This window comes from Tursiops truncatus, chromosome 5, assembly GCF_011762595.2.
Source record: "Tursiops truncatus isolate mTurTru1 chromosome 5, mTurTru1.mat.Y, whole genome shotgun sequence".
NCBI classification, from domain to species: domain Eukaryota; kingdom Metazoa; phylum Chordata; class Mammalia; order Artiodactyla; family Delphinidae; genus Tursiops; species Tursiops truncatus.
Genome location: NC_047038.1, coordinates 29,810,107 through 29,836,116, shown reverse-complemented (window position 1 = coordinate 29,836,116; position 26,010 = coordinate 29,810,107). Strand labels below are relative to the sequence as shown.

Sequence of the window (26,010 nt, the reverse complement as noted above, 5' to 3'; positions counted from 1 at the left end):
TTTAATAAGGATTTTTGTGTTCATTATCTTACTCAACCTCATTAATTCTCACACCCAAACTATAAAGTTAGTGGGGCAGATATTCTTTCCATTTTACTTATTCTTAAAGATAGATTATGTCCAAAACTGAAGGAAAGTGAAGATGAATAATAAAATACATTACTAGAGATAAAAATTACTTCATAATGATAAAATGTTCAATTTGCCAGAAATATAATTCTAAAATCATGTACACTTAATACCCTGCCTCAAATATATAAAGCAAAAAATTGACAACTTACAAGAAGTATTGAAGAAAACACTATCACAGTAGATTTTACCATACTACTTTTGGTAGTTAATAAACTTAGGAGACAAATTAGTAAGGATATAGAAGACTTTATAATTTTTCCAATTGGGTATATATAGTACACATAAAAATTCATGAACGTTAGTATTTGCTAGTCCATAATGTATCTTCAGCAAGTTTCACAAGACCACAGGAATGTGGTGGTATAAACCATATTCTCTGACCATAATGAACTTGAGTTAGAGTTAAATGATAAGTGATAATGAGAGTGCTTGGAAATTACAAAAACACTTCTAAATAACTTACAGGTGAAAGATGAAACCATAATGGAAATCATAATGGAACTGAACAATTGTGAAAATTCTGTATACCACAATTTATGGTGTATAACTAAACTGACATTTTGAGGGACTTTTAAACCTTTATATCTTATATAGGAAAAAAGCCTGAAAGTCAGTGAGTTAAGAAGCACTCAATTGAAGAAATTTTTAAAAAGTAGAATAAATCCAAAGAAAGTATAAGCAAAGATATCACAAAGAGCAGAAATTAATGAAATAAAGAAAAAATATAAGAAAATTTAAAAAGCCAAAACTTAGTTGTTTGAAAAAAATTTAACAAATTTATGACAAAATTGATCGGGAAAAAATAATGAACAACTATATAATGTTATGGATGAAAAGAGCATAAAACTATAGACATGGTCATGATTTAAAAAAATAAGAAAATAGTATGAATAACTTTGACAATAAAATTTTAAATTTAGGCCAAATGGACAATTGCCTAGGGAAAAAAAAATCAGCTTACCAAACTTTCAGAGAAAGAGTTTTAAACCCATTAAAGAAATTTAAAAATTTAAAATTCTTCCCACAAGGAAAATACTAAACATTACATATTCGGTAGCTTTGCATTGTATCAACTGGGTAAACTGGAACTGTTTCCCAGAATTTCCTCCTTGTATGTTTTTTTTTTTTTTTTTTTTTTTTTTTTTTGCGTTACATGGGCCTCTCACTCTTGTGGCCTCTCCAGACGCGCAGGCTCAGTTGCCATGGCTCACGGGCCCAGCCACTCTGCGGCATGTGGGATCTTCCCGGACCGGGGCACGAACCCGTGTCCCCTGCATCGGCAGGCGGACTCTCAACCACTGCGCCACCAGGGAAGCCCCCTTGTATGTTTTTGTGATACAGTTGGTCATCATGGTTAGATGCAGTGAAAGACAGATGCACAGGTGCCAGTGAGTCCTCACTCTTCCCCATAGTGATTGCTGCCAGGTTGCAGATTGTTCTCTCTCTCCCTTATTTGGTGTTAATCTCTTTTTCCTGACTGTTGACCCTGATGCACACCAGTGATCCCAGTTCCACCACTAGGCACAGATGCAGACATCTTCCATTGACCTCCCCACCAGCTCTGCTTCAGCTACCATTTGAAAGGTAAGAGTGCCTGGTGCGCAGATTTCTCTGTAAATGTCACCTTATCCATGCATTCCATTGCATCAAGAGTGCTGATCAGTGACTTCTCTGACCGTCCAAATCCCTTCTCTGGATCTTACTTTCCCAGCTCCTCCTGCAATTAGGTAAGATATAATTTCTATAATAACTTCTTTATTCCATATACCTAGTTGTTTGCTTCCTTGATTTAATCTTAACTGACATAACAGTCAAATTCAACCAAATATTCAAGATATAGCTAATTCTTATATTACACAAATACTTCCATAGAATAAAAAAGGAAAATGAGAAGATATGTTGATGGCAAATAAGCATATAAAAAGATGATCCACACAATTTTTAATTTACATTTTAAAACAACAATGAGATACTGCTACACACCTATTAGAATGGCCAGAATCTGGAACATGGACAACACCAAATGCTGGCAAGAATTTAGAACAACAGAAACTCTAATTCATTGCTAGTGGAAATACAAAATGGTACAGCCACTTTGGAAGACAGTTTGACTACTTCTTATAAAACTAAACATACTCTTAGCATAAGATCCAGCAATCAACTTTTTGGTATTTACTTAAAGGAGTTGAAAATTTATGTCCACACGAAAACCTGCACATTGGTGTTTATAACAACTTTATTCATAATTGCCAAAACTTGGAAGCAATCAAGATGTCCTTCCATAGGTGAATGAATAAACTGTGATAATCCAGATAATGGAATATTATTTAGCACTAAAAAGAAATGAGCTATCAGGGGTTAAGGGAGAGACATGAATAGGTGGAACACAGAGGATTTTTAAAGCAGTGAAAATATTCTGATGATACTCTAATGAGGGATACATGTCATACATTTTTCCAAACTGAGAGAATGTACAACACCAAGAGTGAATCTTAAGGTAAGCTGTGGACTTTGGGTGTATATGATGTGTCAGTGTAGTTTCATCAATTGTAACAAATGTACCATTCTGGTGGGGGATATCAATAATGGGGAAGGCTATGCATGTGTGGGGGCAAGAGGCATATGAGATATCCCTGTACCTTCCTCTCAATTTTGCTGTGAACCTAAAACTGCTCTAAAAAAATTAAGTCTTTTTTTTTAAGGAAAACACTCCCTACCTCATTTTATGGTGTTAATATAACACTTATTTCTAAAGTAGATAAGTATAGCACAAGAAAGAATGATTACAAGCCAAAGTCAATTATGGGTATAGATGTAAAAAGCCTGAACAAAATACTAACAAAAGAATTCAGCAATTTATTTAAAAGACAGCATATCATGACCAAATGGCAATTATATAATAAATGAAAATTTGGTTAAGTATTTAAACCAATAAGTATAACAGTAACAAATAAAAAGAGAAAAAAATAATAAATGCAGAAAAGGTTTTCAATAAAATTTAACATCCATGTATGGCAACAATCTTAGCAAAATACAAAGAAAAGTGAAGTTCCTTAATTTGGTGAAGGAAAATCTGCTAAAATCCCATGGCAAACATTATATTTAATGGTGAAATCTTGAAGATCAGAGTCAAACCAAGGATGCCCTACTAACATCACTTCCACGCAACATAGCACTAGATGTTGTAGACAGTAATTTGACAGCACCATAATATTCCAAAAATAATGCGATTAAATTTTTTAAATATGTAAAGATTGAAAACAAGGAACTTAAACTCTCATTATTTTAATATGATACAGTTGTTCATAGAGAACACAAAAGAATCTACAGTTAAATTGCAAGAAGTAATACAAAATTATACCTCAGTAATACTAATTAGAAAATATAGTTAAAATACATATTAATTACAATAGTAGTATAAATATGAAGTAACCATGAATAAATCTAACAGGGTCCAAGCTCTGTTGGAGAAAATTTAAAACTTGATGAAAAGATACAAAAGATACCCTAAAGAAGATATACCATGTTCATGGATAGGAGGTCTTAATATATCTCCTCAAACAGATATTTAGATTCAATAACATTTTAATAAAAATTTCATGTTTTTAAAGTAAAACTTGACAAACTGATTCTAAAATTTAAATGGAAAGTTATAAAAGTCTAGCATATCAGAAATTTCCTGCTGTGAATAATTAGAAAATTGCATAAAATACAACAATCTATTTGAAGGCATCAGAGAGCTACTAAGGCAGTGAGAATTTGAAGAGTTAAATCTTGGAGAGAAGGAATGGAAAATGCAAAGAGATGAAACTGACATTTATTGTCACTTTTCTTCTTGAGGCATTTGCCAACTTCTAAACAGAAGACTAAAAGGATAAGAGGAGAATAGCAGTCAAATGAAGAAAGGTTTAACAGAGCTTTCAACAGTTTTATGGGGCTAGGAGAAAAAAATCAGAGTTTAGGGCCTGCCAAAGAGGAGTGGCCCTGATAACCAATGCAAGCTTTCATAAAGGATCTTTGAATGCTACACCCTAGGCAAAAGAGCTAACTAGAAACAGTCCAGTGCTTACAAAGAAACACAGATTCAAATTAGCTCATTCCCATATGGGATTAAGAGCTAACTAGAAACAGTCCAGCTCTCACAAAGAAACACAGATTCAAATTAGCTCATTCCCAAATATGATTAAAGTGATCTTAACTTTAATTTTGCTACAGGCAAAAAGTGAGCCCTATCTATAGGAACATAACATCATTGAAAACCTCTGATTATTTCTTCAATTTTGTATATGCTATGTCCGGCATTTAATAAAAAATTATTAGGTAACCCAGGAGATAAACGACTGACCAAAAGCCAGGAGAAGAGGAAAAAAGAACTACAGGCAAAATGAACAGATTTATAGGAGATTCAATTACTGAAGTTATTAGACATGGATTTAAAGTTAACTTAGGTTTACATGTTGAAGAATATAAAGGCTGAGAAAAAAGAATTCAGCAAGAATTTGAATCTATTAAAAATAATCAACTGGAAATTACAATAACTGAAATAAAGAACTTAGTAAATGGGTTTAACATATTAGACACAGCTGAAGAGAGAATTAGTGAACTAGAAAATTAGGTCAATAGAAAATATCTATACTGAAACATGAAGAGAAAGAGAAAAATGAAAAATACAAAAAGCACAATACATGAGACACACAAAAAAACTTCTAACACACACCAAATATATATATTTAATTCCAGAAGGGTTGAAAAGAGAGGATGGGAGTAAAAGCAATATTTGAAGATATAATGTCTGAGAATATTCCAAAACAGATGAAAAATAATAAACCAGATTAAAGAAATGCTACAAAATTAAACAAGATAAATATTTAAAAGCTTAAATACAATGAAAATAACATTTTTAAAGCATTCAGAAATAAGAAACATAATTTCAAAAGACATAACAGAAATGATGTAAGGCAGAAGAAAATAGAATAATATATTTAAAGTGTTGAAAGAAAATAACTAGATTTCTACAGCAAAAAATATTGTTAAAAATGAAGGCAAAATTAAAACTTTAGATAACAAAAACAGAAAATTGGACACAAGAAGACATGCACCAATAGAAATACTAGTAATTTTTCAGACAGAAGTGGAATGATATCAGGTCGAATCATGAAAATATAAGAAAAGGCAGCCAACTGAAAGAGAAAATACGTGGGTAAATTTAAATGAATATAGGCTGTTTATGAAAAGTCAAAAGTTATCCATGAACAACCTAAACGCACATCAACTGATGAATGGATAAAGATGTTGTATACACACACACACACACACACACACACACACACACACAGGAATATTATTCAGCCATATAAAAGAATGATATAATGCCATTTGCAGCAACATGGATAGACCTAGAGATTATCATATTAAGGGAAGTAAGTCAGAAAGAGAAAGATAGTGCTTCCCTGGTGGCGTGGTGGTTGAGAATCCGCCTGCCGATGCAGGGGACGCAGGTTCGTGCCCTGGTCCGGGAGGATCCCACATGCCATGGAGCGGCTAGGCTCGTGAGCCATGGCCGCTGAGCCTGCACGTCCGGAGCCTGTGCTCCGCAACAGGAGAGGCCACAACAGTAAGAGGCCCGCGTACCGCCAAAAACAAAAGAGAGAAAGAGAAATACCATATGATATCACTTACATGTGAAATCTAAAATATGATATAAATAAACTTATTTACAAAAAAAAGTTACCCATGAAGAAGAATTAAATAGGAGGACTTGATCTAGCAGGTATCAGAAATTATTATAAACCTATAGCCACTAAGAAGTGTAGTGTCATTGTAGAAATATAACAACAATGGACAAATGGAATATAAAATACCCATACATGAAAACTTGAAAGATGATAGAGTAGGTAATGCACATCGGTGGGATAAGAATGGAGTATCAGCAAGTACACCTGAGAAAATCAGTTAACTGTGCAGAAAATAATGAAACAGATCCCCACTTTACACATTTACAAAAAAAATCTATCTAAGGTAGAATATAAACTTAAATGTGGAAAGCAAAACTAGAATGTCTTTAGAAACATTTATAGGAGCATATTTTAATAACCTTGGGTTAAAGGAAAATTTCTTAAGACCTCAAAAAGGAAAATATCAATAAATTATCATTAAAATTAAGAACTTTTCTGTTCCTCAAAATACACCACAAAGAGAGTAAAAATACAAGATGTAACTTTGAAAAGAAGTTTGCAATAGATATAACTGACAAAGGATGATATAAACCTAGAATATATACATACTTCCTAAAGGGAACAAGAAAGAAAATGCAGTAGAAAGGCAGACGAGGGAACACAAATATGCCCCCAAAAACCACATGAAGAGGGACTTCCCTGGTGATGCAGTGGTTAAGAATCTGCCTGCCAAAGCAGGGGACACAGGTTCGAGCCCTGGTCTGGGAAGATCCCACATGCCGTGGAGCAACTAAGCCCGTGCGCTGCAACTACTGAGCCTGTGCTCTAGAGCCCGTGAGCCACAGCTACTGAGCCCATGTGCCACAACTACTAAAGCCTGCACACCTAGAACCCGTGCTCCTCAACAAGAGAAGCCACTTCAGTGAGAAGCCCGTGCACCACAATGAAGAGTAGCCCAGGCTCGCCGCAACTAGAGAAAGCCCATGGGCAGCAACAAAGACTTAATGTAGCCAAAAATAAAATAAGTAAATAAATTTATACAAAAAACAAAAAAAAAACACATGAAGAAATGATTAATCACATTAGTAATTGGGAAATCCAACCGCAATGAGATATCATTTCACACTCATTGGCAAAAATTTTAAAGTCAGACCTAAGTTTTGGCAAAAAGTGTGGAACAACCAGTACTCTATGCTGGTGGGGTGTTAATTGGTATCACCATGTTGGCATTACCAAGCAAATTGGAACATTGTTCATATTTTACAACCTAGCAATTCTAATCTGAGGTATATATCCTAGAGAAACTCTTACACCAATAATATATCTCAAGGCACATACAAGAGTGTTTACAATGGCAAAGAAACTGGAGCCCGTATAAATATCCATCAACAGTAACATGATAAGAAATCAGTGTATAGGTTTATTATGGAATACTGTAGCGCAGTTAAGTGAATTATAGCTACGCACATGAAAGTGGATTAATCTGAAAAACAATATTTAAACAGAAAAGAAGAAAAATGGATGTACAAAATAATTCCATTATATAAAGTTATAAGCAGGTAAAGCTAAACAGTATATTGTTTGTGTATGTAGGCTTACATGGTAAACTTATAAAGAAAAGCAAGGGAATCATTGACAAAAAATTCTGAAGGATAGTTTTCTTTGGCACTAAGAGAGGATACCTTTCAGTGATGGGCATCCAAGGCTTCTGAGGTCCTGGTAATGTGCTATCTCTAAGTCTTAGTAGTAGGTACATAGGTATTTCTGTTGTTATTATTTCTCCGTAAACTACCCATATATCATAATATAAAAGTGAAAAAAATGTACGTTTCACAGTTGCCAGAAAAAAAAAGGGTGAAAAGAACACAAAAGATATTGTCCCTAAATTTTACTGAGCACTTCATGGATTCCAAAGCAGAATTATTCACATTCCTTGCATTTGTCTGGGTTGGGTCTTCTGAACTCTGGATCCCTGAAGCCACGGAGCATGTATGCCGGATTAACACGTTTCTGAGCTGGGAATTTTCCTCCACGGTTGGAAGTCTGAAGAGAGGCAGAGAATGCTGTTTACCACACATACTGAACGCTTTGGGCAAATAGAGGTATAAAAAAGAGGAATGAGATAACAGAGGTTATGAGGAAAGAAAGGCTGTGTACAAACTAGGAGGCAATATAGAGAAAAATAGAAAATTGGCATTTGGAGTCTCATAAGAAATGACTTGGTTGGGGATGGTAAAAAATGATGTTCATAAGTATGATGAGAAGAGTCATTCAAATTCTGCTGCTTTGATTTGCTTCATTCTTCTATTAACAAATCTGACCTGTAGCAATTGGTCGTTTAGGTTTTCCCATTAACTTTAAGTTTTAACTTCTGCTTTTCAAATCCTTGTGCAACTTTCTGTGTTTGCTAAATTACTCAACAGATTCATACAGCATCACTTGCTTGTGTTTGCTCTGCGCTGGAAATGATAATGAAATTATCTGTACTTCCTGCCTTCATGAGATAGTTGATACGGATAATTTTTTAAGCAATTAAAATAGAGAGGAAATAAAGATAACAAATGCAAGAAAGCAGAAGCTTCAAGGTCCTCTGCCTCTAACAGCTCTTTTAACCCCCTGCCACATTAGAACTCTTGGAACCAGCTTCTGTTCCTTTCTCATTCCAAACTCATAGCTTTCTTTCAACTTCTCTCTTGGACTCCAAATGACTTTTTATTCCCTCACAATTGTTACCATCTTGTTATTCAAAATCTGTCATAAAACTCAGCAGCGTTCTTAGAAAATAAGGCAAATAGAAAAATCTGGACTTCGATGATCACTCGGATCACTAAAGCAGTCACTCTACCTGCTCAAGAGTGAACGAGGGAAAAGAGCCTTTATAATTCTAGCCCTGTAACTGGACAACATTAGAGATACAACATATCTCAAAGGTCTTCTAGTTTCATGCTCAAAGTAGAATTTTCTCTCCCAAGTCTCTGAAGAGGGTCTTTTGGCTTCAGCTTTCGACTTAAGACTTGTGGTCACAGGGAGCTTTGTACTTCAAAAGACAGCTTGTAATGCTGTCGGAGTCGTAAGAAAATTTTCCTTACAGTGAGCTGTTCACAGCCACCCACTGGGCTGGCTCTGACATCTAGAAAGATCAATTCTTTATCTAATCCTTAAAATATTAGAAAATAGTGTCTCCTTTTTCAAGATGTATCTTGAGAATCTTCTTTTCCAGGAGCCAAATACCCCTGCTTTTGTTGCCCGTTCCTCTATTGATTATATTCTCAGACGTAGTTCAGACTATGCCTCCTTGGAGGTCTGACTCCAGGGTGTCAGTACCCTCAGTATCCTTTTCTTCCCCTGCCTAAATATTTATTTATTTATTTATGTATTTGGCTGCGTTGGGTCTTAGTTGCAGCACACGGGATCTTCATTGCGGCACACAGGATCTTTAGTTGCGTCATGCAAACTCTTAGTTGTGGCATGTGGGATCTAGTTCCCTGACCAGGGATTGAACCTGGGCCCCCTGCATTGGGAGCATGGAGTCTTAGACACTGGACCACCAGGGAAGTCCAAAGGTGCCAGGATCCTTTTTGACATGAGGTGTCCAAACTGAGCTCCACACTCCAGATGTGGCCCAGATCCTGTGGAGAACTAAGTGATTTATTTCCCTTTTTGCACTCAACTTCCCAAATCTTGTTAGTTTCGATAGCAACTACATCACACAGGAAAATCATATAGAGATAATCAGGGATTAGCATCAGACTTGCCCTAACGAAGTATTAAATGTAAAGTTGCCACAGATCATAGGGTATCCATCCAAGATTTGAAGTGAGAGATCTCTGGGTCTGAGGATTGGGCAGGACCGTAAGGAGCTGGTATAGTTCTCTCAGTCCCTTGTCTCAGGGCCTCTTGTCTCTGCTTCTCTCCACTCTGCTTTTCCTCTTCCCTTGACAACATGGCCTCTTCCAGCCATTTCTGTTTCTGTATAACTTTGGCTTTCCTCTGCTCCAGTGTGCCTTGAAACCAGCTTAGCCCAAGTTCCATACAACTTTTCATTTGAAGTACCCACCTCCCCAGCATCCAGCTCAGCGTCTCTCAAATTTTTGTGTCCATAAAATCACACAGAGATCTTGTCAAAAATGCAAAGAATGGTTCAGTAGGTCTAGGAGAAGGAATGTACATTTTTAACAAGTTCCTGGCTGATGTGGATGATGATGGCCCACAGATCACACTGCGAGTAGCAAATCAATCAGGATTGAGTTAAGTTAAACTTGCTTCTGATGTTTGAGGCTTATGTCTGTTAAGTTAAAATATTCCAGAAAAGAAAAAAATTATGAATTATCTTCTTAAAATAGTTTTTTTGTTTGTTTGTTTGTTTTTTCGGTACGCGGGCCTCTCATTGTTGTGGCCTCTCCCGTTGCGGAGCACCAGTTCCAGACGCGGACGCGCAGGCTCAGCGGCCATGGCCCACGGGCGCAGCCGCCCCGCAGCATGTGGGATCCTCCCGGACCGGGGCACGAACCCGCATCCCCTGCATCAGCAGGCGAACTCTCAACCACTGTGCCACCAGGGAAGCCCAGGTTTTTATATTTTAGATTCTATTCGTCTGTCATTTCAGTGAGATGGAAGAAAAGAAAGACTTGTTCTCAATCAGATATCTTAAAGGAACCATTTACATTGCATTCTTTATCTTTGTACCAGGCCCTGAACTAGGTGCAGACTTGCAATTACAAATGGTCAAATGCCCCTTTTCAATAACTTCCCCAGGTGGGTCTGTATGGCCCTTCAAGGGATCTGTGAGTGTGATTTCCAAACTGTGCAAATGATGTCTAGAGGGGAAATATTGTGGTTCAGAGCTAAAACCTATGCCCGACACCAGAACCCACAGACCTGCTGCAGGATGCCAACTTCCCCACGTTACGGATACTGGGAACCATGTCAGCGTTTTATTATTTTTACTCCCTAATCTAGATGCTTACTCCATCGTAGTGATACCTAGTCCAATTAGCTTCAATATTTCTTTAGTTTTAAGCACATAGGTAGTTTCTGGAGACTGAAGTATTTGAGTGAGTGTGCAATGGAGAGGGGTTGATGGGGATATAATGAGACAGGATAATGAGAAATTTCTCTGGCAGGAGACTGGGGAGAGTAACGAAGTGATTCTACCTGGGGAGCCTAGGAAGAAACCCTATAGCTGTTCATTTCAATCCTGGCTTGTCAGAGTTGGTCCTATCATTCATTCAGTTTTAAAAAAACTAGTCCTAGAAAAACCACATGATCCATTTGGGGTTGGCAAGAGGTCTTCTATAATTCAGCAAATGGGCACATTAATTTAATCAGAAACTTGGCTTCCTTTCCATCTCTTCGATTTTGCCAATTAAGAGGCATAGCCATGATGGATAGCTTCATTTAGGATGCAAGGAAAATCAAAGTACTCTGGGAGATTTGTTAAGCCCAAAATACACTCACCTGGGACCATTGTAGAGATCAGTTTTCAAGCCCATGAAAAATAAATGGAAGTGTCTTTGTGTGAATCTGTCAGCATCTGTACCACTGCATTATGCATGATCCCAGTCATGTTCGTCTGTTCATCACACGGTTTCAACAAGAGTTTTCCATTTTACCAAATGGGAGAGATCAAGACAGAATCCATAGTTTCCTTACTCTGGTTTTCTTGGCAGGATCTTCTCTTGTCCTTTTTTTTTTTTTTTTTTTAGCGATCTGTAATTTATATTTGGCTATAGCCACAGAGGTTTGCCTCTTCCCTTAGAAGGCAGTTTTGAAGGCTTATAGTCTTAATGTTTGCTCAATAATTTTTCTTTTTGCATCACTGTCATTTTTTTTAAATTTCAAATAAACTTGTTATCATTAGTTTGTCTAAGAGTAGATCTCATCTAGGTAGTTAATAAGTATAACTTTCATGTAGATATTATAAGAAGAAGAAACATTGATCTGATTCCTACCCTCTATTAGTTTATACACATATACACAGATATAAAGCAAATAGCAATCTGGGTTTCTTTTTTCCTAAAAGCAATTAATTTATTCATTTTAGTGCTAGATTATGTAAAATGGAAACTTGCATTTGAATTACAATTCTAATAAACAGAGTCATTATCATTGCCTAATTAGAACAATTTCTGCATTTTATGGGCATTGAATTTTTTTGGATACCATAGCAAGTAACAAGCCCATGTGCTATTTTTTTTCTACACAAATTTAATCTATGCTAATAGCTATTCAAACTCTTTCAGACTGCTGAATATTTGTTGTTAGTGCTTTTCTTCTCTTGATCAAGATAGTAATTGTCATGGCTTAAAAAATAATCATTTTGTTTATTCTGCCTAGCTCCAAATCTTCTATTCTAATTTGTTTTATACTGCTTGCTCTGCTTCTCTAGCGTTCTCAATTTCTTTTGATTAAGGACTATTGTTTAAACCTTGTGAATGACAGTCATTTATTTGTCACACAAATATATTTTAGTCCAAATCACTACTGATATGGGTTGCTATTGGATTCAAATATTTGATAACTGCATACTATAACTGAAACTTTAACAGTATCTCAGGCAATGGTTTAAGTGGCGGCACCTATAAAACTTACAAAGTTCCATAATGATCAGCTTTCATTTTTTTCCATCATGCTGTTAAATTAGAGACATATTTGTTCAGTGACCAAGACGTCCAAAAGCCAAATCCCTCTCTTTTCCTAAAGAATGACCTTCCTGAAGGAGAATCGAGCTCATTTACAAAATTTTAGTCAGTTGTTCCTTTGTTTCAGGAAAGCTTGGAATTGAGACAAATAGGAGAAAATGTGTAATTTGTGACCTGAAAAGTGAAGAGATGTATATGAACCTGAACCACAACTTTTTCAGTCAGCTTCATAGGCTTAAACAGAGCTGGAAAAATGTTCTCCTGCAAATCTAGATGTCAAGAAAAAGCAAGTTTCTGCTCCAGCAGTGTTTGCAGGCTCTGAACACGTACCACTGGAGGGAGATGAAGTGCTTTCAAGTGGTAGCTAAGTGAACAGTTTATTTTAACGGTTAGGTATTTACTTTTCATCCAACATTTAATTATGGAAATTTTCAAAATGCAGCCAATTGGAAAGAATTTTACAGCGAACAGCCGTAAGCCTACCACCTAGATTCTCCATCAACATTTCACTGTACTTGCTTCATCACATATCTAACCTTCTAGCCACCCCTTGATGGAGCCATTGATTCATCTTATTTTCAATGCATTGCAGACACCGGTGCATTTCCCCTAAAACCCTTCTGCATGCAGGTTATTAATGAGTTCAATATTTGTTTATAGCTTCTTTTTCTTTTTTGGGGGGTTTTTGCATTTTTTAATGTTTTTATTTTATATTTGGATATAGTTGATTTACAATGTTGTATTAGTTTCAGGGGTACAGCAAAGTGATTCAGTTATACATATACGCATATTTATTCTTTTTCAGATTCTTTCCCACATAGGTTATTACAGACTATTGAGCAGAGTTCCCTGTGCTATCCAGTAGGTCCTTATTGATTATCTATTTAGTTTATTTTTCTATATTAGTAAAATTTACTGAGTTTGACAAAAATGAATACATATACCTATGTAGCCCAAACTCCTGTAAAAATACAGAATAGTACCATCACCCCAGAAAGCTCCCTTATGCCTGTTCCTCCCTCATCTCTGTCCCGATCTCATCCCCAGGTAACCACTGTTCTTGTTTTTTTCACCATAGATAAGTTTACCTATTCTAGAACCTCAATTAACTGGAATCATATGATATGTATTCTTTTGTGTAAGACTTCTTTCACTCAGCTTAATTTTTTTCTTCATTCATTTTTCTGTGTACATTGGTAGTTTATTCCCTTATGTTGCTGAATAATATTCTGTTAATAGACCGCAGTTTGTTTATCCGTTCTCTTGTCTGTTTCCAGTTTAACATCATGAATAAAGCCTCTATGAGCATTCTTACGCCAGTCTTTTTGTGTAAATATATTTTTATTTCTCTCAGGTAGGATTCTAACTGCCAGGTCATAGGCTAGGTGTATCTTTTAGTTTTATAAGAAACAGATTTTTTCTATACTTTAGAAAAAATACAAAACGCTTGTACCATTTTATATTTCCACCAATAATGCATGAGTGGTTTGGTTGTCCTATTGTCAGTCTTTTTAATTTTACCCTTTCTGGTGACATGAGTGTTATCTCATTGTAGTTTGATTTCCCAGGTGCTTATTTTTAATATGTTTTAGGAAAAAGACGATTAGAACACCAACTCCATGATTTCAGGTACTTCAGGCTGGAGTCAGGGCCAATAAATAGTCAATTTAAGATCAAGTTCAATAAAAATACCAAGTAAATAATAGTTGAGGTGTTATATGGATATAGAAAATTTGTGAATAAGTGAAGCTTAAGAAATACTTTATAGAGGATCTTTTTTTGAGACTTCCTCTATTTCCAAGGCTTTTCTTTTCTTTTTTTGGATCGACTCAAAAACTCAACACGTAAAAATCTTTAAGACATTTCAATTACCTTTACCCACTACAGAGTCATTGAGTTCTGAGATTAGAATTCTATGTACACCTGGAGTGAAAAAGATTTCAGCCTCATCCTTGCTTTTGAAACCATGCTTTAAGCAGTCTAATTGTATAAAATGGCAACAAAAGAAAACTATTATAAAGGCAAAATAGCAAGGTAGACGTTAGTACCCATTGGAGCCAGCCTGCTAGACTTGCCCCTCGGTTCCACCACTTACTAGCTGTGTAAAGCTGCCAACTTATTTGCTTCTCTGTGTTTCAGTTTCCTCATCTATAAAATGTGGGTGGTAATAGTAACAACTTCGTATGAAGCTGTGAGGAATACATAAATAAAAACATGTAAATAGCATATAGTAAGTATCATATCAGGGTGAGCGACTATTATTTTTATTGTTGTAGGAGAACCAATCAGCCCAAAGAAGGGAAAGATTCCTGTAGGCCAAATGGGGAATGAGGCAGGGGAGTAGATACCTCTAGAAAGCAGAAAGCCCTGTGCCTTCGGAAATGGGCAGTATCTTATTATCAGCCTGGGGCTCGTTTCTCCTTATTGCTCTTTCTTTGGGCAACAGTCTTTCCCAGTTGTCAGCTTAGATGAGGCTGAGCTCATCTCCTGGCCATGTGATCCAGGCCTGGCCAATCAGCATTTCTCATCCCTAAGTTTACATTGACTGGCCCCAGAGATGAACACTTGATCTCAATCAGGATAATAATACTCTATCCTGGGATTTCTGCAGGGGCTCTTGAGAGAGTTACTCCCTCTCTTTTTGCCAGAGATGCGAAGCTGATAAGACATAATGATGGTGCAGCTGGGAGTCATTTTGCCACCCCCTGGGGAGAGCCTGCCAGAGACAGAATCCCACAAAGAGAAATGCAACACTGGGGAGTGAGAGTGAGAGAGGGAGGGAGAGAAAGAGAGAGACATAGAGGGACAGAGACGGAGAAAGATCACTGCCATTTTAACGACTGGCCCCAGCTATACTGATCTGACCTTACCATCTGTGGACTACTCAGTACCTTTTTCGCCTAAGCCATCGTGAGCTCGGTTTCTGTTATTTGTGGATCCTGATGAATACACCGTTTATAATCAAGAGCACATTTTTGCAAGATAATTTCTTTGAGTTTCGGAGGCTTTGCTGTGTTTACGTAAATATCTTTCTCCACTGAAACTTCTGTAGGTTGTTTGTGTAGGCTACGTGGAGACACTGCCAGAGCGAGGTTTATGAAATCCCCCAACAGATCAGGAGGCAGGTGTAGAGAGAAATGATGCCAATCGGTTTATTGTGTAGCAGCCGTGGAAACCAGGAGGAGACCCTTCGTTCTCAGGGTCATCTGTATTCGGTGGAGCAGAGTGGGATGGGGGAGTGGGGTAGGGTAGGATTCTTGGGCAAATCTACCCTCCGTAGATATTCCCCTGGCACTCCCCGTGGGATGGGGAGATAAGAGATCTGCTTTCCTTTCCTTCTCTTTTCTCAGTCCACTTCTCTCAGTTGTTGCTACTCAGACTACTAGACTTGTGCCTCCAGGAGTCCTCAACACTTTTTGATAACATTCTGATAACAATACTCCCTTATACTCCTGGACAAATATGCAGTAAAAAACATGATGTAATCATCTGATTTCAATCAGCCCAGCCATCTGGAAAAGGTGCCTTTCAGTCATTTGGTTGAACTGGCACTCAGCCTAAGATGACCACATCTATATTTAGTGACGTCCTAATCACAGTGTCGGTAAGTATGGCTTCTCATTGCAAAGCTGGAAAATTGTACTTATTCCTGTTAACATCTCATGTGCCTCAAAGAGTAGTTACAGATAATGAGAAAATTTAGGAACCAAGGATTGTGCTTATTACTGAGTGACGAATGGAGGGTGCCTGAAAAGTGTCATGGGGGTTAATTAACCAGGACTGACACTGCCTGCTCGTGCACAGCTCAAGGAGGCATGGTGTGAGCTCTTGCATGGTACACGCCATCGCAACTCCACACGGGCCTCACTTATGGAACCCCAGCTACTTGGGGAAATGAAGGGAAGTGGTGCTGAGGAATAAGTGGGTTCAAGAGAGTGGGGACAGAAAGCAGTAAAAGTAACCTGGGATGATTAACAAGAATTTTCTAGCTCTGGCCCACTCTCTCCTCACTTTGTTTATACTTTTTTTTTTTTTTTTTTGCGGTACGCGGGCGTCTCACAGCTGCAGCCTCTCCCCTTGCGGAGCACAGGCTCCGGACGCGCAGGCTCAGCGGCCATGGCTCACGGGCCCAGCCGCTCCGCGGCATGTGGGATCCTCCCGGAGCAGGGCACGAACCCGTGTCCCCCCGCATCGGCAGGCGGACTCTCAACCACTGCGCCACCAGGGAAGCCCTATCCATTTATTTTTATGTTCACTTCGTTCCTTCAAAAAATGTTGAGACTCTACTTACGTTGCAGGGACTGCACAGAATGCTGGGTATAAAATGACCCACCCTCACAGAGTATTAGACCATCTGGGGACTAGAATGGTGATGATGAGGACAGAACCTGCTTACAGTGTGAGATGCTAGACTCTAACCTGGTCTGCCAGGGTCCAGACAGATGTCCCTGAGGATCTGACACTGAAGCTGAGACAGGAAGGAGGAGAAGGGAGAGTTTGACAGGAGGGAGAGAGAGGTAGAAAGACCACTTCTGACCACAAGAACAGGTGAACGTGGAGGCCCTTGGATGGGGAGCAGTTGGCTCCTTGGAAGAACTGAGAACATACCAGGATGATTGAAGGAAGGGGAACAAGGCAATGGTGGCTGGAGCTGTGAGCTGGAGCCGGTGAGTCTTTCTTGGTCCTGTGTCGGAGGCTAAACTTCATCTAAAAGCTGGCAGGCTTAATGGGAAATTGTAAGTTTTCTTATGATTGGACCTTATCTAGTGTTAGATACACATGAGATTCTTTTCCTTTCATTCTGTAGTTTTAATCCCTGTGAAAAAGGAGGCAGAGGAATTTCTGAGGCAAAAGAATTAGTAAGTAAGCCAACAAGGACAGAGAACTTAAAAGAAAGGAGTTGGGAATTTCCTTTGTTCCCTTATACCATTTTAGAAGTATTTTTTCCTTCTTTTCTATTTGCATGTTTTGGAAAATAACACACAAAAGCTGTCAAACTATTTTGCGAAATAGATGTCTTTCCAAACTTTGTTAAATTTTTAAGGCTATAACTGACTGAGATTTAAGAGTCTCTTCTAGAATAAGTTGATATTTATAAGGTAGTTACTGGAATTTTAGAACAATGTGGTGATTAAGAGCAGGAGCTCTGATCTCAGGTTAATCAACTTCAAGCCCAGCTTTTTTCAATCACTAGATGTGTGACTGAATATGTTGTTTAACTTTCCTCTTGTTTTCTCTTATCTGTAAAACAGAGACAATATTAACTACTTCATAGGGTTGTTGTGAGGATTATGATATAATGCATTTAAGCAAGGTGTCTGGTAAATAGCATATGATCAATTGTTAATTAACACAAACATTTTAGTGGGAAATTATCTTTCCCACCGTAATAGATTGTGAAAATTTTCATGTTTATTATAATATATACCATTTTATAAATTCACACGTGACAAATGACAGAAAACCAAGTTCACACACGAACAGTAGATAATATATAGATGTTTTGGAAGGCAATCTGAAGGATTAGAAGCTTGGATAAGAATGAATAAATAAGGAATTAATTACAGTTAAATTGTGATAGAATTTAAATATAATAAGACAAACAGCCAGGTTTAAATGGGTAAATAAACAGATGTTAAAAGAAAGGCAATAAGCCTTTTCAGGGGATTCAAAAAGCAATGAAGAGAATTTTAATTGATGCTTGAAAGCAAAGGGGCAGAGAGAAGAGCAGGACAACTAACAAATATCTTCAAGGGCCAGGGAAGTAACACGACCACATAATTCTACCGCATATAACAGACTAGGGAGTTGTGGGCTCTGCATAAAAGCATTCAAATCACAAACTACATGTATAAGAAAAATCATGCTGACCAAACAGTTTGCTACCCCAGGAATAAAGTGATGTCTCTCAAATGAACGGAAAGTAGCAGTGGGAACCCTGAACGAATCCTTTCCACGGCGTGAGTCCTGTTCCGCACCCTCCTGTCTTCCCTGATCCACGTCCCTGCCCCACCAGCAACCATGGGCGCCTACTGATTCATGTTAGCCTGGCCCTGTGGTGCTTGGGAAGACAATCCCCCTCTATCCTGGCAAACCCAGCAGTTCCTTGGTTGGTTATGCTGAGATTTGACCCTAATTGTAGGTGTGATGGCCAAGAGGGAATACGGGGGGCAGATCACGACAAGGGCAAGCAGTGAGGCAGCTGAGAAAGCGAAACCTTTTCAAGTAAGAATGTGTGTGTTTGGGGAGGGGCCTCCACCGCAAGCCCCGGGAGTTCATAGGAATCTGGAGGGGATCTGTCCAGGTTCTCAAGTGCATCTACCCAGAGATCCCCATGCCAATTCTCAGGCTCCCGCTTCTTCCCCATCAAGGCCCTGACTTTGGTCTTTACTGGGAATCCAACCCTCTCTCAACTTCTGCTGTTCTTACCATTAAGTCTTCCAGCTGCAGGAGATGAGGGTCATTGTAAAAAGCTGCCAGAGGTTCCTTCTTTTCTTGCTCTCATATTTTGCTTTAAACTGTTAATCAATAGATCTGCCAGTCACTTTCTCTTGTTTAAATTTCCCAGGCCTTACAGTTACTCTTTCCCACATACCCTAAATGCCTATCTCATTGAACCAGTTAATGGGCCGCTTTCCACCCAAATCCCAACCCGGTTCTCCACAGGTAAAGGTCTTAGCAATCACCAAGCTGGGAACCAGCAGCCCTCCACCTCCCACCAGTGACATGAGCCTCCTTTCCAACTGGCCAGGTAGGGATGCAGAGCGTTCCACCCTCAGCGTTGCTTCCTGGGACCAAATGCTATACCACCCCTCTTAGGTTGGATTCCCTGGAAGGAGCTTGATGTGCAGTTTCTTGTTCAGGTTATTTATTGGAAGAAAGCTTTCTGGAGAAGAGGAGTAAAGGAATCAGGGATAGGGCAGAGAGGAAAAACTAAACAAGGGTGTGATGTAAGCTAGAGACCAGCTTTTCCCTGTGGAAGATCTGGGGCAGGAATTGCACTGAGGGACTGACCCCCCCCGCCCCCCCCCCCCGCCGCGGGGTGAGTGGGCCTTTGGTTCAACATCAGTCGGTAACTGATGGCGGTCCGCGTTGTCCGTGCCCAAGCCCACAGCCCCAGTACACACGCAGAGAGAGTGGGCAGTTCTCCAGTGAGTTGTTATCAGCTGTTGAATTGAATTTCTAGGCCCGAGATGGAACGCCCCCTTCCTGGGGTGCCGCATCAGCAAACAGACACTTAGATAACTTGTGTGTCCCTGTAAATGCTTCGCTTGACCGGAAATGCAGTGTATCCAGCCAGCCAATCCCCTAACACCAAGCCAACTCTGGACTCTACTTATTTCCTTGTTCTCACCCCGGACCAGGTTGGCTACGTGGCCCCTGCCAATCAGATGTTTTCTATTTGTCTCTTCCTTGTTCGTTATTTTTTATCCTCTGAAAGCTTCCTGGCTTCTGACCCAATTTTCAGTTCTTCAAGTGGAGACTGGCTGCGTCATGACATTGTGTCACTGACATTGTTTTCCTTAATCATCCTTTAACACAGCAGCTGGGGGGAGGGGCGCTCCAGGTGGTAGTGGGTGGGGCGCCAGCAGCCTCCCTCACGGCTGTCGTTACTATCATGATGGATGATATTATTGAAGAGCAGTTTGTAGTTTTACAACTGGAAAAATTTTCCCTTTCACGGTTGATGTGAAGCTGACGGTAGCTCTTTTCTTTCTGCTAAAGGCAATGTTTTCCTTAATGTTAGGCCGGAATGTTCTAACTGGAAAAGCCTTTTAATTTGAAGGGGGAAAGCAAGTGAAATTTATTAAATAGAGTGTTAATAAAAAGGTGTATGGTAGTAATTTTTCTCTTCTCTTTCCCCACAGGCCTCCTAACGCATTCCCCTGACACTCCTCTCCTAAGCATGTTTGTCTGCTGGTTTCTGAGGTAAGAAAACATGTTTTTTTTTTTTTTTTTTTTGCTCAGCTGTAATCCAGGCAAAGGTTTCTAAGTTTGTGAATTAATCCACTGTCTCCTGCTTACAGCTAGCTAAGAAGGATACAGTATCATATTATATATTTACCAAAATACACACTTCAATATGTGAGTCAGAATTAATTTACATTTTGGGTAGAAAGATCTATTTTGCCTCAATCATTTCATGTAAGCACCTGAGAAATTGTTTTTCTGAAAGCTGCTGGTGATCTATGGAACTATAAACGTGAATCTATTTGTAATTGACAAGCAAATAAGTTTCAGGCATGTTCTTAGGGTTTCAAGCTACTCTGACTAGTCCTCATGGCAGAAAAGGAAAAAAAGTACTTTTCTGAAGGTGACTTTCATTTTCTTCCCACATTCGGCATACGTGAAGGAATTTAGGGGAAATCTTGCATTTAAGGAAACTCATTTATAAGTTTTTCTTATGAAAATAGTATACCGGTTGCAGCAATCATGGGGACAGGAAGTGCTCAATCTTTGTTCAAGTCTTTGGTTGTGAGTATTAGAAGTGAGAGCTGCTGAGGTCTGTGGTATAGGAGGCGTGGGCTGAAGAATCTTGTTCAAAGGGAGACTTACACATTTCAGCGTAAGTGTAAGACCACAAGTAGATACGACCTTTCAGGGAAAAAAATGCCGAAGAGGTGGATTGCTTCCCCTGCCAGGAGAGAGAATTTTTGTACAGCTCTCAGGAGAGCAATCCTGGTCCAGCAGGGGTTTGATTGATTTGCAACTGGATAGGTACTCACTTGAAGAAAGTGTTCCAGAAATATTTGGAAGTTATGGTTTCTCTATTGGACTGCCTTGAAAACTTGTGTCCCCACAGGTGCTGTGTGATCTGTAAAAAAATGTAGTGGCTCATGAGCTTTCGGTGGTGGGTGATGAAGGGTGATGGTGATATGCTGAAAGAAATCAAAATTCTTTGTTTTGGTCAGGAATGGTAGCTTGGTTTGATGTATACTAGCTAATATTTACTGAGGGCTCAGGCTGTACCAAGCAGTATCTAAGAACTTAAATGTATTTACTTATGAGGGAGGTACTTTTACTAACCATGTTTGATAGATAAGGAAATTGAGGCAAAGAGAGGTTAAGTAACTTGCCTATAGTTACATAGCTAATTAGCGATAGAGTAAGATTTATATCTAGCTACTTTAACTCCAGAGCACATGCTCTTTACTGTTTTGCTACATGGCCTCCAAGGGCATAACCATAACCAGGAGGAGGCATTATAGGCTTACGTCATTCAGGTTACTTTGAAGCGAGACAGTGTCCCAGCAAAGAAGTTAAATGAGGAATTGGATTATCTTTTGGTGAATCCAGTCAATCCTATTTGTCAACCCATCTATTTTGAAACAGTCAAGTTGTTGATGATGGTGTCTAAGTCCTCAGTTACTGTTTGTTTGGGTTTTTTTCACCTGGTTTCCTAAATTCTCCACTTCATTGTATTGACTGAGTTTGTACCAGCTAAAGAGAACCAAAGTGCAGTGATGCAAATGAAGTAGGCTGGATCTAACCTTGAGCGTATTTCTCTTTGCCAGCGTGGAATTTGGAGACACGTGTGTAACTTTAATTGGGAAAAAGTTGGAGTCAACATGACCCTCAGAGATCATCTGGAGATGAGGAACCTGAGGATCACTGAGGGTCAGAGACTTGCAAAGAATCACACACAGTGGTTCACAGAGGGGCTTCAAGGGAACCTAGGATGCTCGCTTTCTAGAACAGAGCTCTTTCCACAATGGTGCTCTGTGACCTGAAGAAGCTGAAAAGTAACAGTGAAGAGTAACAGCTCTGGTGACAAGGCATTTGCTGACAAAGAGGCAGAATCCAATAGTGAAACTGTCCTATTAGAAGTCTCCTGGGCCATTCCTCCAGAGAGAGCCCTCGGGGAGGAACACGTTTGGCTCACGTTTGCTCTTTGGTACAATAGATGCCTGACAATGAGGTGGCTGGGGCTGGTTAGGAGGGTGATAATGACAAGTTGGCAACCAAAATAAGAATAACCCAGATTTATAACTTGAAACCTGACCCAAACCACAGTGCAAAACAAGGGACTCTCAAATGCCAAGGACCTCAAGGGATTTGATATCTTGGGAAATTAGGCCAATCTCCTCTTCATATGTCTAAGTCTTTTGAAGAGATCATGATACTGTAATCCTACCTTTGACAGTTGTGGAATAGTGCAATTGTGATTGATTTAAAGTCACAGGAAAAGTATCCTATCTCTAAAAATTAATTTAAAACATCACAGCCCCAAAGACTAAATGTTAGTATCTCATGTTTCTAGGCACATAAATATTTACTGACCAAATAAGTGTTTGCTCTAGCCAGTACATTACATCCCTGGCTAATCGTTATCTATTTTTATGTGAAATAAAAATTTTAAATTATGATCAAAACACTTCTTTTAAGTTACTCAACGAACATTTAATTAAATAACTGCTGGTTAGTATCACTTGTGTAATAGTTTTTGGACTGCTTTGTACAATCTCTTTAAAGTCTTGACTAGGTTTTTGTTAATAGTGAGAACATAACTGATGCCTTAAGGTTTACATGCCTCTAATATTCTGTACAATTAAGTTTCTGCTTTTCTATTCAGCTCACCTTGTTAGATGGGGATAAACTATCTTGTACCAACTTAACAGGAATATTGCAGAACCAGTGAGGAAATGCCCAGAGTGCTTTGATAATCTTACTTGTGTGTGCCTGGTAATATTCATCAAAATGTCTTTCGTGAGTGGCACGTAAGTGGGTTTTTAGTCTTTGAAATAAGTTGATTTTCAACTTGATCATGTAGTTAAATTCAGCTTCATCTTGAAATGTAAGTATTTTAGAGTAGAAAAAATGGGAAATTTCCCCCACTAAAAGAAACTATGACTCCTTGGAGAAATGCTTGATTCTGGGTCTGGGTCAGGAAAAGCTCAGGTGAGCTTGGGACTTCCTGTTCTGCCCAAAGGAGAGGAAGCTCCCAAAGACGTCTGAGGACACGCCAAAGGGACACAGCAGCCGTTCTAAAGGGTGCCCACTGCCTAAAGACGCGATACGTTGAGCAGCCAAAAAAGAATAATGACTACAATTGTTGAAACATGTGGAAAATATAAAAAATCCATGAGTTCATTGATTTTTTTCCGTAAAAGCACCAAATGGCAGATGCCGCCGGTGCTACGGGAGGCCCCGGGGGCCCTGGAATGGGAGGCCGCGATGGCCTCCGCGCAGGCTTCTGCAGCGGGGGCCGGGGCCGGGGTCGCGGTCGGGGCCGGGGCCGCGGTCGGGGCCGGGGCCGAGGCTGCGGAGCTCGCGGAGGCAAGGCCGGGGACAAGGAGTGGCTCCCCGTCACCAAGCTGGGCCGCCTGGTCAGGGACGTGAAGATCAAGTCCCTGGAGGAGATCTATCTCTTTTCTTTGCCCATCAAGGAATCTGAGATCACTGACTTTTTCTTGGGGTCATCCCTCATGGAGGAGGTTTTGAAGATCATGCCTGTGCAAAAGCAGAGCCGTGCTGGCCAGCGGACCAGGTTCAAGGCATTTGTCGCCATCGGGGATTAGAATGGACGTGTTGGTTTGGGTGTGACGTGCTCTAAGGAGGTAGCCATTGCTATCAGTGGGGCCATCATTCTGGCCAAGCTCTCCATCGTCCCCGTGCGACAAGGCTACTGGGGGAACAAGATTGGCAAGCCCCGTACCGTCCCCTGCAAGGTGACTGGCCGCTGAGGCTCTGTGCTGGTGCGCCTCATCCCTGCCCCCAGGGGCACTGGCATCGTCTCAGCCCCTGTGCCCAAGAAGCCACTGATGGTGGCTGGAATTGACGACTGCTACACCTCTGCCAGGGGCTGCACTGCCACGCTGGGCAACTTGGCCAAGGCCACTTTTGATGCCATTTCCAAGACCTACAGTTATCTCACTCCTGATCTCTGGAAAGAGAAGGTGTTCACCAAGTCTCCATATCAGGAATTCACTGACCATCTTGTAAAGACCCACACCAGAGTTTCCCTGCAGAGGACTCAGGCTCCAGCTGTAGCCACCACATAGTTTTCTATAGGAAAAATAAAGTGAATGAAGCTAGTTTAAAAAAAAAAAGTCCATGAGTTCATAAAGAACGAAAAAAAGAAGAGAGCCAAAGGAAACAAGAACCTCAAAACTCATCTGTCACCTTTGGAAGTCACTGCTGTTCCAGGCTGATACTCTGATAATCATCATTTAAGGAAAGAATTAAGAATTTATCCTACCTTACCTGTATAGTTTCCTACATAAATTGTATTTTAGAGTGCCCAAATTGCCTGAATTGATGAAGAGTGATTATTTTTTCTTTTCCATTATAGTTTATTCCAAGTTATTGAATATAGTTCCCTGTGCTATACAGTAGGACCTTGTTGTTGATCTATTTTAGATATAGTAGTTTGTATCTGCTAATCCCAAACTCCTAATTTATCCTCCTCCCCCCTCAACCACTTTCCCCTTTGGTAACCATAAGTTTGTTTTCTATGTCTGTGAGTCTGTTTCCATTTTGGAAATAAGTTCATTTACATCAGTTTTAAGATTCCACATGTAAGTGATATCATGATATTTGTCTTTTTCTGCCTGACTTCCTTCACATAGTATGATCATCTCTAGGTCCATCCATGTTGCTGCAAATGGCATTATTTCATTCTTTTTTTATGGCTGAGTAATATTCCATTTTATCTATATCTGTATCTATATACCACATCTTCTTCATCCATTCATCTGCTGATGGATATGTAAACTGTTTCCATGTCTTGACTATTGTAAATAGTGCTGCTGTAAACATTGGGGTGTATGCATCTTTTCAAATTAGCATTTTCTTTGGATACATGCCCAGGAGTGGGATTGCAGGATCATATGGCAACTCCATTTTTAGTTTTTTAAGGAGCCTCCGTACTGTTTTCCATAGTGGCTGTACCAATCTACGTTCCCACCAACAGTGTAGGAGGATTCCCTTTTCTCCACATCCTCTCCAGCATTTGTTATTTGTAGATTTTTTTTAACATCTTTATTGGAGTATAATTGCTTTACAACGTTGTGTTAATTCCTGCTTGTAGATCCCTTAATGATGGCCATTCTGACTGGTGTGAGTTGGTACCTCATTGTAGTTTTGATTTGCATTTCTCTAATAATTAGCAATGTTGAGCATCTTTTCATGTGCCCATTGGCCATCTGGATGTTTTCTTTGGAGAAATATCTATTCAGGTCTTCTACCCATTTTTCGACTGGACTGTTTGACTTTTTGTTATTGAGTTGTATGAGCTGTTTGTATATTTTGGAAATTAAGCTCTTGTCAGTTGCATCATTTGCAAATATTTTCTCCCATTCTGTAGGTTGTCTTTTCATTTTGTTTATGATTTCCTTTGCTGTGCAAAAGCTTATAAGTTTGATTAGGCCCAATTTGTTTATTTTTGCTTTAATTTCTATTGCCTTTGGAGATTGACCTAAGAAAACGTTGGTATGATTTATGTCAGAGAATGTTTTGCCTATGTTCTCTTCGAGGAGTTTTATGGTGTCATGTCTATATTTAAGTCTTTAAGACATTTTGTGTTTATCTTTGTGTAGAGTGTGAGGGTGTGTTCTAACTCC

At 39.2% G+C, this 26,010-nt stretch overlaps 1 pseudogene; it reads left to right on the top strand.

Annotated features, from left to right (window-relative positions):
* Positions 1-23,565: 23,565 nt before the first annotated feature.
* LOC101335594 (small ribosomal subunit protein uS5 pseudogene) lies at positions 23,566-24,498 on the top strand (annotated as a pseudogene).
* Positions 24,499-26,010: the final 1,512 nt, after the last annotated feature.